Raw genomic sequence first — 16,041 nt, 5'->3', positions numbered from 1 at the left:
GGGCCCTTCTTGAACCACAGACCTGCTCCGTCTGAAATGCCCAAGTCGAAAGGACCAAGAAACCTGCAGGGGCTGGAGATGTAAGGGGCACAGCTCAACTCGGTGGGGACCTGGGGGGACCCTGTGAAGGACCAGACGGTCTGCAGTTAGCAGGCCACAGGGACACGGGCTCAGCCTTTTTTTTTTTTTTTTTTTTTAATTTTCTGTAAGTTAAAATTATTTCAAAATAATTTTTAAAGCAAGAAGAATCAGGTCAGCAGAAGAGCAGGGATCTGAGGTGACGCACTCAAGTGCCCAGAGCCGGGGTGAGCTTTGGGTGGGGGTGGGGTGACCCACAGGCTCAGCTGCTGACTGGGCAAAGTGCCCTGGGGGACTTGAGGGTGGGCGGTTCCTGTACTGGCCGCTGAGGGTTCAGCAGAGCCCAGTGACCATCTGGGAGATCCGCAGGACCCTGGCAGCGTCCCTGGCACATGCTCACTGGAGAGGCCACCACCAAGGAACCATGTAAAGCCCAAGATCTGATTCCTCTCCCCCTTCCTGCCAGCAGGGCCCTTCGGATACACTTCAGTGTGACCTAAATACGCCTGGCCATCCCTGTGGGGGACCTGGTGGCCTACCCCCTACACACACGCAGTCTCATTACCTCTGGGAGGCCCACATAGGCCGGCAGAGAACGGGGGCTTCCCTGGTTTAGAACAAAAGTCCACATCCACCTGCTCAATTCACAACAAATTACAAACGCACCTCCCTGCGGCAGTGACTGCCCATGAGCCTGAGACCGGCCACATTCAAACCTGACCACAGGTGCGGAGGACAGGACCCTCGTCACTCCAGCCTGTGCCCACCCACTACACTCTGCTCACTTCCTGCAGCATCTAGGGTCCCCGGGCTCCCAAGGGACAGTCTCTCCACAGGAAAAGTCCCCCTCTGGTGACTGGATCTGACGGTACCTTTATTTTGGAAAGCGAGAGGTCGCTTGCTCCCCACCTGTTTTGAATTATGGCTTCGGCAGAGCAGCCAAGCCTGCCCAGTACAGAGGGGCTCAGCGAGAGGTGTATAAATAATCTTTAAAATTCCGCTGGTGGTGATTTAAAAAATAAAAGGGCCCCCCTCCCCCTTTTTTTCTTTTTTCTCTTTCTGCAGGGATTACAAAGGAATCCGACCTTGATTTAATTTGCAACGAAAGTACAGTCCATTAAAACCTCCTGTGCTGCTAGGGACTCTGCTGGCACCACCCGCAGCCTCAGGGTATTAAGTAATTGATTTAATTAAACAAGTGATTTCTCCCCCTTGGGCCCCACCCTGGAGGTGAAAAGGGTCCTGTAAATTTTTAATTTTTTTTTTTAGTGGTAGATGAACACAATGCCATGATTTTATGTATTCATTTTTATGTGGTGCTGAGAATCGAACCCAGTGCCTCCTGTGCCAGGCAAGCACTCCACCCTGGAGCCCCAGCCTGGCCCTGCCCTGCAGAGCTCACGGGGCACTCCGGCAGCAGCCCCCAGGGACCCACGGGCACCGTGATTGGTGGGCAAGGGACTCAGTGGGAGCCAATGAGAAGCCGGGATGTACATGGATTGTGCAGGCTGGCTCCTCCCCCTTGAAGTAGGATGGCTGGTGCTGCCCTCTTGGGACAGCCATGACCGCCAGGAATGATGGTGGGCCTCCCCGTGGCCACCAGGAGGAGGCCAGAAGGGATTCAGCATGGAGCAGACAGCCAGGAATTGGAGAAAGGCCAGAAACCACATCCTGAGGCCATTGAAATGTTATGGTTTAGCCACAAGGTGACCCTCCAAAGCTCCTGTGTGAGACAATGCAAGAAGTGCTCAGGTGAGATGCTTGGGTCAAGAGAGCCTCAACCTAATCAGTGGATTAATCCACTGTGGTGCCTGCGGGCAGGGGGTGTGGCTGAAGGAGGTGGGTCCCTGGGCAAGTGGTGGATATTTTGTCCTGGTTGAGCGGAGCGCCCTCTCTGCTTCCCGGTGTGGTATCCCCAGCAGCTCTCCTCCACCACACCCTTCCACCATGATGTTCTGCCTCACCTCCAGCCCGGAGCAGTGGAGTGGCCTCTCAAGGCTGAGACCTCTGAACCTGAGGGCCAACACACTTTTCCTCCTCTACAGTCACTCCCGTCAGATCTTTTGTGATCTGGGCCAAATACCAAAGCCCCCTTCGCTGGACGTGGAAATGGCCCTGGGAAGGGCCGTAGCCCGCAGCAGGTGACAGCAGGAGACCCGGGAGTGCATCAGGCCAGCTCGTTCCATTTTAAGGGAGTGGGCAGCTGTTTCCACCAGAGCCCCGGGGGTGGGGTGGGGGTGGGGGGGGGGTGTCAATTTTCCGACTGCACAGGAACACAGGAAGGAAATGGAGACTCTCCGTTCTGGGTCATTCCTTTCCGATCCGAGTCAGCCCCTGGCTGGACTCTGCAGTGGTCTTCTTGGGCTGGATGGGAAGCCGAGTCCCTCCAGCCCTGCTGCACCGGGAGCCAACATTCTTTCCATTTTTCTTCAGGCTGCTGCAAAATTATCCTTCCTTCTGGGATGCAAGGTCCCTCCCCTGGTGGTCACCCCCTTCAGACCCTCCAGCGGTGGGGGAGAGGCCTCGGCTCCGGGGCTAGAGTTCCTGCATCATGATTATGGACTGAGTGGGTATCAGTTTCTCTCGACATGCCAGGGTGCCAGCGACCACAGCCACATCCCAACCGCCATGGGCAGGAATCCAATGTCCCTGGGGTAAACATGCTGTACTTTAGGCGAGAAGCAGGAGGGGAGGTGGCTGCACTGTGGGCTGTTAGTTCTGCTTCACATCCACACACTCCAAGTGCTAAGACCTGGATCCCCAGGCATGTCCAGCACGTCCCCCCACGGACACCCCCATGGAGCCAGTCACCTGCCCACACAGCGCTGGACAGGGAGATGCACGTGATGTGACGTGGCCCCTGCTCGTCAGAAGACCTGGGTGCAGTGGAAAAGACCTGCTTACTTTTACGCCAACTGTTTCCTTATTAAAATATACAAAAGAACAAGGGATTCCTGGGGGGAGGGGGCTTGGGGAGACTGGAGCGGGGAGGGGTAGGACCTGGTCCCCAGCCACTGTGTCTCGGGGGCAAACTCAGGTTTCCTGTATTTCTCTACTCCTCCCTCCCCTCACCCAGCATCCGGCAGCCGCCCAGCCGGCTCCAGTCCCTGCCAGCTCTTGGAAAATTCCAGTGAAGCTCCCCTGTGTCCACCAAGCATTGGAAGGCCAAGGTCCCTGGTCTGGAAAGAGAGAGCACTGTTCAAGATTCCTACGGCCTAGTCCTCAAGCATCCGATGCCTCCCACAGCTATGAGGCCAAGGGCCCCTGGCTCCAACAGTGACAGAACTGTGACAGTATGTGTCCTTGCCATGTTTGTTACAGCGACTGAGCCTGCATCTTCACCTGGACTCTCTTGTTCTGCCAAGCCAGAAGTGCATGGGGAGGTAGAGTCAGCTCTTTCCCACGTGCTGCCAACCTGAGCCGGGTACCTGCTTATCACCAGCTCAGTCACAGTAGGAGAGCCGTGACGGGGTAACCCCTGAGCCCAAACCAGGGCGATTTCAAGTGAGGGCCATTTTATCATGGCTGACAGTCCTGCCGCCGGGAATTCAGGCAGGGCTCTGCTGGTGGCTCTTCTGTTGGACGTGGTGTGGACAGGAACCGCTTCCTGGTGCTGGGTCGGCTGACGGGCAGGTGTGGCTGGTCCAGCTGGCCGCATTCATGGGGGCTGGGCCCAATAAGGATGGTCAGCAGGGCTCACGGGGAGGGCTCCGGGTAATCTGTTTTCTTATAGAATGGCTCACAGAAGTTCCGGGGAACAAGGGGTGCTTCTCAGCATTTCATGACCTTAATTTGGAGGTCACATAGGGTCTACTGGTCAAAGCAGTCACCAGGATACCCAGAAGGCCCCAGACCCCATCTCTCCGTAGGAGGAGCACTGAAGAACCAGTGATATGTTTTAAAACCACCCACAGCATGAGTGGTCTTTAGGCCCCGGAAGCCCCACGTGCTAAGAGCGGGGAGGGGGGGGGCCCTGGGAGGTCAGGGAGCATTTTCCTGCAGCATCACAGCCTGGAAGAAGGACTCGTGGAGTGAATCTCTGACAAATCTCCGTGATGGGCGGGTCAGTTCGGGAGAACGGGCCTCGCCAAGATGACTAGCAGGTGTTTCAGGCTCCCTCGGGTCCCAGCGGCTGGAGTTCAATCCCATCTCTGCCGATCCTGTGGACAGCTTTGTGGGAAGCTCCAAAAGGAGTTTCAAATGTTGGGAGGTGAGGAAAACCGGCCAGCACCAGTGAACTCAAGAGATCTGAATCTTTAGCATCACAAATAATCGCAGGATCACTCAACCTTTTTTTGTTGTTGTTGTTCATTCCAGGTGCTCATTGAGTAAGTTCTCAGTGCTAAGCCCTGGAAATGTGGGGTCCTAGGTTGAATATGACCTAGCTCCTGCCCACGTGGAGCCCAGAGCCTAAAAAGGGAACAGATCACCAAATAATCTAGGGACCAGTGTGTCACTATAAAACCAGCAGTCAGTAAGCCTTTCCATAAAGGGCCAGGTAGCATTTTAGCCTGAGTGAGCCACACGGCATCCATTCTCCCCATCGCAGCAAAAAAAAGCAGCCTTAGACCATCCAGAAAGGAACATCACAAGTGGAGTTCAAATAAAACTGCATTTCCAAACACAGGTGAAGGGACTGATGAAGCCCAGGGCTATAGTTGGCTTATCCCTTCGCCGGAGAGGCACCATCAATTGGAAGAAATTTAAAAATCCAGTTTGGATAGAGGGGAGACAGGTCAATGGAAATTGGCAAGAAATAAAATAGAGTCTATTGTGACCCAATCATGCGGGGGTCTCAGTGACCACGTTAAAATTTTAGGGGTTTTGTTTCTCAGAGCCATGGAGAGCCAGTGAAGGGTTTTAAGAGTTGTTTTTTTTTTTAAGAACTATGCATAATTTTCTGTGCTCTCAACTAGGACACAAACGGATCCTTCTGAATGCACCAAGAAATTCATGTGTTAGAGAAGAGAACGTGAAGGACCCAGTGCAGCCCTGAAGGGTCACATTCTGGTGGCCTTCACGAGCTTGGAGCAAGGCCCCCGGAGAGAGAGTCGCACATTCCAAGGGATCACAAAGGAGAACTCTGGAAAAGTCCTTTTTCTAGGTATTAAAACGCTCTTCATGCGGAAGACTTGTTATGATTCGCGGTTGGTGCCCTGGACAGATTCCTTGCATAATTAACTAATTGGTCTCAAGTTTCCCACCACAGATTCCGACATTTTTTTTTTTTTAAAGTGTCTGACTCCAAAGGTTTCTGAGCTATTCTGTTTCATGGTGTTAATTTTTCCATTGTCTAGACAGCTGGAGAGTCAGACAGGATTATCAAGAGGAAAGAGCCGGTTTGTGACCACAAGTCAACCTTCCCGGTCAAGGGATCGTCCATGATGGCGGTGAGGGCTGTCATGAGAAACCTTTAAAAAGCAAGTCCTTTTGTTTTTTCGTGCATTTCTGGAATTGGGCGTCACGTAAATATGTTGCATTTTACATAATCCACGCGAAAGACCTTTTAATAAAACCACTAAAGAGACAGGTTCATGTGTGTCGAGGGCGGGGGGACAGGGTCAGGGGAGCTCGATTTTAAGGGATTCCAGAGTTCTGGCATGCTGTAGGCAATTAGATAAATTCTACCGTCCTCGTGGTTGGGATGAAAGGGGCACAAGGCCACCCGTCAAGCTATGGCAGAATCAAAGGCGGGAAGATGTACCGTGGGAGCTGGGTCCTGACACCCTGGCTGCCCCACTCTGGGGCCACCTGCACCAACAAGGTGCTCGCTGGTTCCCAACGGGAGCGACTTCCTGTCTGGACTCTGGATCTTCTTCCTTGAAATTCCTATTCCTTGGCCCCAGGCGTGGGCCTGGGGTAGGCTGTCGTACTGTGACCCCCTCTGGTGAAGGCAGACTTTCCTAGGGTCACTGGTCACCTGCCCCTACACAGTCCTCACAGCCCGGTGCCCCCCTGGGGCTTGGTCTTGGCCGTCTGGACAGAAGCTAAGGACCTCACTGGTTTGCACAGTGAGATGGGTGCGGTCCCAGCCCGCAGAGCTGGACTGGTGGGAGGTACTGAGAGGTGCCATGGCACGGAGCAAGTCCCCAGGAGCGTGGCCTCCGGCCCTTTGAATGCTTGTGCATTTGTGATGAGAGAAACGCGGGTGTTTCTCAGGAAACAGGTCAACGTGGTTCTTCCTGTTCCAGGAGCCTCGCAGGACCCTCCTGCCCTCGCTCCCCGGCACAGAGCGGGGGATCCGCCACGCACGGCCTCCAGAGGCTGCTCCGCCCCAGCCCCACGTCCTTGGTTGAAGCAAGAAAAGCAAAATGGACAGAGAGGAAGGGGAGGGCCTAGAACAAGAAAGAAAACGATTCCAGATGTGGCCGGTGGATTCTCGACTACAGCGTGCAGTGGGGAGCTGTGTCCCAAGGCAGCCGGGAAGGCGGTTTCACCAGCCAGAGGTGGGAGACTGGCCTTGGCCAGGCAATGGGGAGTTTGAGGTCTGGGAAACCTCAAGGGTGATCTCCCCTGAGAGGCAGAGGTCCAAAACGGACGTCCCCCCCCCCCGCCCCCGGGGCCAGGTCTACACAGTGCAGGGACTTTGGGCTGAGCTGGGCCAGCACATGAACGTGACCCGGGCAAAGCCCACTCTGGGGGTTTCACCCATGAGCTTCACAAAGTTTGAAAGTTCTATTGCCAGAGTCTCAGTGGGCTTCCGGATGTAGGGCTTACAAATAAAGGGCGCCCTCATCCCTCCCCTCCCCTCTCCTCATTCTGCGCCCCGGTGCGATTAACTTAAGGGTCGATGCCCTCCATGCACCATAGCTTCAGGGACCTTGGCAAAGACCTGGATTCTCTCCAAGACCTGTGTTGCCGGCTCACTGTGAGTAAATTAAGATCCTCGAAGATTTGCAGAACAAGCCCAACAGCCATCTGAAAACTTGACCTGCAGGAATAGCTCACTGACAGAAGGGACAAGGGAGTGGGGTCTTGGTTTTCTATGGATTAGAACCATTTTGATAAACTGCATTTTCTTATTCACTTAGTTTGGAGTCACAGTCCTGTTTCCTTGCCCAGGCTGGTTCCGGATTCCTGGGCTCCAACGGTCCTCCTGCCTCGGCCTCCTGAGTTCTTGCACCAACAGATGTGTGCCACTGCACCCGGCTGTTAGACTGCCTTTAAAGAATGCAGCTTGAAAGGAACCGGAGAATGTGTGCGGCAGAGCGTCCCCTGGGGGAGAGAGGAACCCACCGGATGAACAGCTGGGACCATTAGGGCAGAATTTGGGGAAAGAATCGAATTTCAGATTTCCACCCAAACCAGTGGTGAACTCCAAGTTAGGGACTGTCTGTACCCCTGTGCCCGGGGCGGGGGGGGGGGGGGACAGCCTGCACTGATAACCTGGTACAGAGTCTTCCTGGTGGAGTGAGCGACTCCCCGCACACGTTTCCGGAACTCTCCTTGATTTTTATAATGATTTCATTGGCGCTGCCTGATTCAAGATCAATTATAGAGCTCTCTAGGCAGTCGGAGCTTTTTTGTGAATTTCTTTCTTTGTCTTAACTCATACCAAGGCCACCCCGACCCCTGTGTCCTTGGGGTTTTGCTCTGTGCCCCTCACTCCTGAGTGGGTCTGCAGTCTATTTGGCTGTGTGGCTCGAGGCCCTGGGGAGGTGGGGGTAGCCAGAACTCCCGCCCCCCAACATCGTCCAGCCACACCCGCTGCCGCCAGCCCAGTTCTGGAAGGGTCTCTCGGGCCCTTCTGCCTCCCGAGGCCCACCCCGGTGTTTCAGTGGTCTGTAAGTCAGATGACACTTTCCATGCAGAATGGCCCGAGCGCCCCCTGCTCAGTGGAGGCTGGCCAACCTCGGTGTCACTGGAGATTGAAGCCGAGCTAAAGCTGAGGGTGGGGTGGGGCAGGGCCAGCTCTGGCATTGCAGGAAAATGTCACATGTTTGGGAAACACTCTGAACTCCCACGGGGTTCCCAGCTCTGAATTAGAAGGCCAGGGGCACTGCCTTGGCATCCCTGGGAGACCCTTCACGAGAGCCTGGGTCCCCCACCTCAGGGCTCTTCAGGATCTGGACTCGGCCCATGATGCCTTTAGGGGCGATGCGCTCTGAGCGGAAACCCACAGACATGGAGGCTCTCCTGACAGCTCCCAATTCCTGGTCTCCAAAGCCTCGGGCGAGGAGCGGGCTGTGGCCTCGGCTCCTCGCAACCCAGGGTAACACAGGACCCCCAAGAAAAGGGCACCGTGTGAGCCCCGGGAGGTCTCTGGAGACACCAATCTCATGTCACCCGGAGGTATTGATGATGAAGATAATGTCATGTGGCCACGAGGGGCAGGCACAGACCACCGTGTTCCTCCCTCCCAGAGGCCCTGCTGGGGACACCGAGCCACGAGGCCTCTGGAGGACCTGCCCAGCTGACAACCAGCCATCCCAGAGGGCACATCTGAGACCATGGGGTGAAGAGGAAAAGGACAAAGGCACAAAGCAGGACAAGGCTTCTTTAGGTCTCATGAGCAAGGACAAGCCAGAGTCACTCCCTGCTTGGGGTGACCCAGGAAGCTCGGGTGCTTCTTCCTATGGAAGCTGCAGCAGCTGGCGGGAAGAGAGGCCTTCTTCCTCTTAGAGGCCACAGACGCTGGGTATACTGGTGTCAGAAGGCCACGGCGGACACCCGGAGTGGACACCCTGACACCTGCAGAGCCACCACCAGGGAGGCCAGACCAAAGCAGATGCCCGAAGGGCCGGAGGGCGAGTCCAGCTGTGGATGCTCCAGTTAAACCAGCAGGACAGAAGAACCAGCAGAGGACAAGAGGGACAAACGCGGGAACCGGCAAGGGACCGGGCCCAGCTCGCAGGTGTAGGGCTCTGAGACGTCTTCCTTCCCTCTCCCTGTTGGCGCCTGACAGCCTGGGCCAGCCCAGGACAAGCAGTGCCCTGTAGCAGACGTCCTGGGGCACCTGTCCCATGATGAGCCAGCGCTAGCCTCTCCGTGCCCCAGATTTCTCATGGCCTCCACAGCCGGCCAAGGTCACCAACACGGGGCCCTGCTGGAATTGCTCTGTTTTCAGAGTCCAGCTAAACAGGCGTCCCCACCTGGGACAGAACGGACCTCCAAGAGTACCTCTGGTCCTTGCAAAATAAGAAGTGTCCTTTGAATAACTCGCACACAGCGCCTTTCAGGCCCAGAGCAGCCTCAGGCTCGTGTTTGGAGAGCTGGGATTTTCCACCAAAAGAGAAGCCTCTGGGCTGGACTTCAAGCATCCTCATTTTACACACCCGACTCCAAGGTCAACTCGCTGGCCTCGTGAGCCACAAACAGACTGAGCCGCACCAGGGAAGGGACAGGAGGGCGGTGGGGAGAGGGACAGGGAAAGAATGGCCGTGTGTCCCGTAAGGAAATCCTGCCTGGCTGAACTCAAAACCAGCAGGACAGTGGGCATCTGGAGACTGACTTTAAACCCTGGGGGCGGGGGAGGGTGGGCAGAGAAGAAAGAAAGGAAAGAAACCTCCGGATTGGGCCCACAGGACACCAGGTTCTTTTTTGTCAAGTCACAGGCTAGAAGCCAAAGAAAGGAACACAAGACCAACCTCCATTTGGAGGCCAGAGGATGAATGGGGTTTTAGTTTTGAGGCACAGGAGTAAATAGGGCTGGGTTTCTCCGCCCCCCCCCCACACCCTGCTGTCTTTCTTGGGCACAAGAAAGGAGGCCAAGGCTGAGCAGGGAGGACTAGCGTGGGCTGTCACCGACGGCCATGCTGGTCCCTGGCTGAGGAGTCAGGCTGGGAAGTCGGCCATTTATCCCATCAGAAAAACCTGGGAACCACACAGGCCAACTGTGGCCCTTTCCTTCCAGGTGAGAGGGTTGCTTTCACAGCAGGGAAAGGAGAGCAGGCAATGAGGGCACAGTAGGGTGGTCACCGTGGTGACTCTGCTGAGCCTCTGTCTGAGCGCCCCCAAGAGACGTAAGAGTAGGACTCAGGCCAGAATGCACCAGCCGGAGCTGGGGAGCTGGGCACCGCTGGACCCTGGCATTGGAATCCACCATCTGCAAAGGATGCTCCAGCCCAGAACCATCTGGAGTGCAGAGCAGAGGCACCCTCCCTGGAGGGGGAAGCACCCCAGACCACAGGGCTTCACCCACAGCACCTGTGTCTCAAACTACGTCTGAGTCCAAGTTTGAGCCTCTCCTGGGCTGGTGGAGGCTGCCTCCTCCGTCTTCACATGGTCCTCCTGGGAGTGTCCATCAAAGTTCTCCTTCTAAGGCCTAGCCACACTGGATCAGGGCCCAGCAAAGATCTCTCCAAAGACAGCTGCATCTGAGGGACTCGGGCTTCGACATACATGAATATGAGGACAGCCCTCAGCACTCCCTAAGGAAACTGAGGCCCAGAGAGGCTAGGTGACTCTCCCAAGGCCACACGGCAAGTGAAAGAGGTGTGGAAATGGGCCACCAACCAGTGGCTGGCACCCAGCGTGGCCCTCAGCATGCAGCTACACTCACGGATCTGGCCCGACGTTCCAGCCCCCACACCAAACTGGGGGAAGAGGTCGCAGGGTCGGAGAGAAACACACTCTCATTTTGCCCTTGACTCTGTTCTCTTGGTCTGTGGGCTGTGGTCAGTGTCACCTTGGCCTCCAGGGCCCTTCCTAGGCAGCCTGCTTGGCTGAGCATTGCCCAGCTGGCCCAGGCTCGGCCCCCTCCTGAAGCTCTCGCGGCTGCCTGCATTCTCCTCCACTGGCCTGTGGTCCTCCCTAGAGCAAGCATGGGCTCCCTGTTCCAGCTCCCTGCAGCACCTGGAGCCATGTCCTCCCCCCGAGTCCCCAGCTCATGTGCTTTCAGGGATGGTTTTGATGAGTGTGCTAATGGTTTGATTTATTTCTCACCTGGTCGCGGTCTCCTGGCGCCTCCAAGGTTAACTCCTGCCTCTGTCTTAAATCTTTTTGCTGCTTTCACTAGGTTCTCCTCTGTCAGCTCACCACACTCGGCCATTTAATCTCTCCCTGTGTGAGAGTCCCTCTCCTTGGGTTACAAATGGCCCGCGTGTCTGCAAGAGCATGAATCACGACGCTCAGCCCTGCTGCCATCCTCACGGGCACCGCCAGCCTTCCTCAAGTCCCATCCCACCCCACCCCCTTCTGCTGAGGCAGCCCTGTCAGTGCTCCCCAGAGAACTTCCAGCCATCAAAACCCAGGGGACCTTGGAGATCATCTGGCTTTATAAACAAAGAGACAGAAGCCAGGGGACAGAGGACTTACCCAAGGTCACATCCAGGTCCACTGGCACAGTTTGATCTAGCACAACACCATCTAATTGGAATAGAGTGTAAAATATAGAGTGTAAAATAATAGAGTGTAAAAATAAGGCTGGGTTGGTGCTCGTTGGCAGAGCACTTGCCTAGCATGTGTGAGGCCCTGGATCCCACCCCCAGCAAAGAGGAAAACACCATCACCACCCTCACCATCACCACCATCCTTATCACCATCACCAGTATCACCATCACTACCATCATCATCACCATCACCACCATCATCACCATCACCATCACCACCATCATCACCATCACCATCACCACCATTACCATCACCATCACCATCACCATCACCACCATCACCATCACCACCATTACCATCACCATCACCATCACCATCACCATCACCATCACCATCACATCCATCACCATCACCATCACCACCATCATCACCATCACCATCACCACCATCATCACCATCACCATCACCACCATCACCATCACCATCACCACCATCATCACCATCACCATCACCACCATCATCACCATCACCATCACCACCATCACCATCACCATCACCATCACCATCACCACCATCATCACCATCACCATCACCACCATTACCATCACCATCACCATCACCATCACCACCATCATCACCATCATCATCATCACCCATCACCATTACCACCATCACCATCATCATCACCATCACCACCATCCTTACCACCATTATCAGTATCACCATGACCACCATTACTATCACCCCATCATCATTATCACCATCACCATCACCATCACCACCATCACCACCATCACCATCACCATCACTAGCATCACTATCTCCATCACCAACGTCACCACCATCACCATCACTATCACCATCTCCACGATCCTTACCACCATCACCAGTATCACTATTACCACCATCACCATCACCATCACCAACATCACCATCATCATCATCATCACTATCACCATCACCATCACCATCACCAGCCTCACTTTCTCCATCACCACTCTCACCATCACCATCACCACCCCATCATCACCACGTTGTCCTCTCCCCTTCACCAGCGTTACATGGCGCTAGGCACTACTCTAAGCATTTTCCATGAACTAACAGTTCCACAGGTGCCCCACGAGGAGGTATATTACTGTCCCTGGTATTGAGTTCCTTTTGCTGCTATAACAACTGACCTCAAACTCAGATACTTAAGGCAACGTAAATTGACCCTCGTCACCGTTCTGTGGGCCAGCATCTGACCGAGTCTTGCTGGACTAGAAAGCGGGTGTAGCAGGCGGTGCCCGGGAGCCCCCGGGAGAAGCCACACTTCCCTCTTCTGGTGCCGACAGCTGCCCACGTGTTTGGCTGGGGCTTCCCAGGAGCCAGTCACAGTGGTCAACATCCTTCAACATCCTGTCACCCCCCCTCCTCCACTTCATCTCCTTCTTCCCCTGTGAAGGAGCCTGCTGATGACAGCAGGCCCCCTGGGATGACCAAGGCAATCTCTCTGTCTTCAAGTCTGCTGACCAGCAGCCTTATTGCATCTGCAATCTTAATTTCCCTTTATCGTGTGATAAAAGAAAAATCCTGAGATGTCCTAGATTCAATTACTAGGACCTGAGGGTGGAGGGGAGGGGACAAGGAAAGGTAATCAGGGAGCAGTTGATGGCTGAACCCCACAGGACTGCTCCCTGTTCCCGTGTGTGTGAAGCTCAAAACCCCAGCAGCCGACCACTTGTGCTTGAAATTTCTGGGCTTGAAACCCCGATCAGTGCAGAGGCCCCAAGTCCCCCTCATAGGTGGTCCCCCTGTCCTCCTGCTTCTGAGTCCTGAGGTCCCACCCCTCTTACCTACAGCCGATGTAGGTTCCATATAGACAGTTTGGGTTTTCCTTTCCCATGTTGTGTTATAAAATGTTCCTGGTTCTTCTAGCTCCTGCCTGGCCTTGTGGCCGGCAGGCGCATTGTGTCCCGGGCCTGTTGCTTTTCCTGGATAGACTCAGACGTGTCCAGAGAGACAGATTCTCCCAGGTATCATCCAGCCGGAGTAAAAGCCCTTGGCATTCAATGGGGTCATGACACTGTGCTTCCTGTGGGCTGCGCACACACGTCATTTGGGCTCTCAGAGGAGAGTGTCCTTCCCAGCCTTCCCCCCACCCAGACGAGGGTGGCCCTATGTGTCCTGTGCTTCGTGGCGAGGCCAGCCTTAGTCAAGGCAGCCATCTGCCCCAGCCCAGAGCCCCTGGCTTCAGATCACCAAGTCCCGCATCAGTGCCCCGTCCCTCCCATCGTGCACACGGCCTGCTCAGGAAGAGAAAGCAATGCCCAAGTCCACTCACCCCGCAGCAGAATGTTGCAGAAACCTTAACTGGGGACACGCAGGGGTCCGCAGTCCTCCCTGCCTCCATGACTGCTCCTCCTCCTCTACTGCTGCTTCAGAAGCTCCTGGGCCTCAGGTTAATGGGCAGGTGAGGGGCCGCTCTCCCTGGTGAGAGGTGCCAGAGAGATGCCCATTGGCCAAGGAAGAAGAGCCCAGGGGGAAGTGCCTGGCCAGCCCGGCCCCTTCCCTGGTCTGTCCTGGATCTCCCGACTGGTGTCCATGCCTCACTCAAGGGTGTGGGCTACTGGTGGAGGTCACAGGGGCTCAACCTCCACTTGAGTAAGGTCTCTGGGGAACTCACAGACCCAACTTCTACTTACCCAATAAAAAAAAAAAAAAAAAAAAGGATTCCATCTAAGTCCCAGCCAATTCGATGCTGGTGAGCAGGCCCAAATGCCCAGGCCAGGAGACATGGAGGAGGGCTTCCCCTGGCTCCAGCAGGGCCCAGGGCTGTTTGCAACCCAGCCACCTGCAATTACTCGCGTCACGGGAGGCTGCCCACCTGACGGACGTTGGCAGATTAGCCACAAAATTCATCTGGGCACTCGGGTTGAATAATTTCTCATCAAATCTGTAATCAGAGATGTGCGCCAAGAGCGAGCTTGGTCCCTTTCGGTTTCATCTCCTTCTACTTATTAAACAAAAATAAATGAAGGCTGGATAAGGAGGCCCAGGAGGACGCGTCAGGATGAGGCCTCGCGCCTCACGTCCTCCTCCCATGGCGCGCCTGGCGAGGGACCTGGACCTGAGTTCTTGAGCTGTCCTTAGGCGGGTGTGACTACGGGAAGCTCAGTCAACAGAGTGTGGGGCCCTCCGTCCAAGTGTGGCAGCTCCTATGGAATCCATAATCACTGCAAGACTAAAACAGACTTCTTTTCTTTTTTCTTTTCTTTTTTAAGGTGAAGGGCTTGTAGTTGAAAGAAGAAGAGGGAGAAGGGAGGAAAGCAGGGGAGAAGAGGGAGGGGAAACGGCACCAGAGAAGCAGGGGAGTCTAGAAAGAGGGAGAGAAAGACCTCAGGCCATTGCAGTCACTGGGTTCCATCTGGGCGAGGCCCAGGCTGCAGGCCAGCTGGCCTCAGCTGGAGAATCCCATCCCCACTCCACATCTTCTGTGGCTTCCACCTGGTCTGCATTGAAAGCTCTCTCTGCCAAGTGCTCAGAGGGCAGATTCCTTTATTATTTATTCTAGACCCTCCCCCACGGGAAAATCCCTCCTAAGGCTTCCCGCAGGCCGGGGGGCCTGTTCTGTTTGCAGAACAATTGAAAATGATGAGCAGCGACATCTAGGAAGGCCCCTTGGCCACCCCCGGGCAGGGAGAGGACGCCCAAGTCCAGGTCGTCCCCGGGTCCCAAGATCCCGAGTTCCAGTGCCCCCACATTAGTTCCTTGGTTTTCCGTCATGAGGCAGATGGTCCGAGTGGGCCTTGGACTGACTTCCAGCAGCTCTGACCCCAGGCCAGTTCCAAATGCTGGGCCAGAGGCGAAACACTTAAATGTTCTTCGCAGAAACTTAGTTTTGTTTGACTTAAAAGAACACAGGCCAAGGTGACTGGGGGCTGCTCATTGTGGGGGTGGTGGGAATGTATTCTAAAGCTCCATTTCTCATTAAAAAAAAATAATAATAATAAGCCTAAGGAGGCATATATTTTCCGACAACGTGGAATAGAAAAAGACGACGGTACCCAACCTGGACTTTCAGATCCTATCTGCGAGGTAAATAAAGCATAAATTAACCAATGACAGTAAAATACCAGATAAATGCCCTTGACAATTCTGAATTTCTCCTGAAAGTGCTTCCAGCTGTGCCCCCGGGCTTGAGACACGGGCGGAAAGAGGCCCCCTTTTGCTTAGGAAGAATGCTCCAGCCTGGCAGAGCTGGACCGGGAATCCCGCACCCGCCTGCCCGAGCAGGGTCTCCACCTCCAGGCTTCCAGAATCAGATAGAAGCAAACCCTCTTGAAGGTCACGGACAAGGAGAGAGAAGCCCGGCCCTCCCCAGGGTTCCTGTGATCACCCGCCCCTCAGAAAGCCACTTGTCACCCACTGCAAGGAGACGCTCAGGATGGAGCTGAGAGAAGGTCCCTAGATGGGGACGTGGAAGACACAGGACCGAGGGTGGGGCGGAACCTCACCTCTCTGTCAAGACAGTTTTACTGGCTCATAGCCACGCTCATTTGTGTCCGGGCCGCCTTTGGCTGCTGTCCTGGTTACAATGACAGACTTCAGCTGTGACAGAGACCGCATGGCCCCATGCTGAAGGTGTCCACAGCTCTGAAGGTGGACAGCCAGGATGATACTCCCTGTGGTGGCGGCAATGAGAAAAGGTCA

General features: G+C 55.1%; 2 long non-coding RNA genes across 3 annotated transcripts; one reads left to right on the top strand and one right to left on the bottom strand.

The window, feature by feature from the left end:
• The first annotated feature begins 1,611 nt into the window (after positions 1 to 1,611).
• Positions 1,612 to 7,589, top strand: LOC144375264 (uncharacterized). Of its 2 annotated transcripts, none has more exons than XR_013434878.1 (7): positions 1,612 to 1,830; positions 2,124 to 2,219; positions 2,512 to 4,288; positions 4,995 to 5,182; positions 5,376 to 5,498; positions 6,270 to 6,524; positions 7,141 to 7,589. It is a non-coding gene; the product is annotated as an uncharacterized LOC144375264 (long non-coding RNA). The 2 variants fall into 2 exon arrangements; XR_013434877.1 differs by having other exon boundaries at positions 7,110 to 7,589.
• Positions 7,590 to 8,541: 952 nt separating this feature from the next.
• LOC144375263 (uncharacterized) lies at positions 8,542 to 13,540 on the bottom strand. Its single transcript, XR_013434876.1, has 3 exons — positions 13,185 to 13,540; positions 11,335 to 11,385; positions 8,542 to 11,123 (listed from the first exon to the last, which is right to left on the bottom strand). It is a non-coding gene; the product is annotated as an uncharacterized LOC144375263 (long non-coding RNA).
• Positions 13,541 to 16,041: the final 2,501 nt, after the last annotated feature.

The sequence above is a fragment of the Ictidomys tridecemlineatus genome, chromosome 2 (genome assembly GCF_052094955.1).
Source record: "Ictidomys tridecemlineatus isolate mIctTri1 chromosome 2, mIctTri1.hap1, whole genome shotgun sequence".
NCBI lineage: Eukaryota > Metazoa > Chordata > Mammalia > Rodentia > Sciuridae > Ictidomys > Ictidomys tridecemlineatus.
The sequence above is the reverse complement of the archived record's forward strand: the minus strand, read 5'-3'. Positions and strand labels throughout refer to the sequence as shown.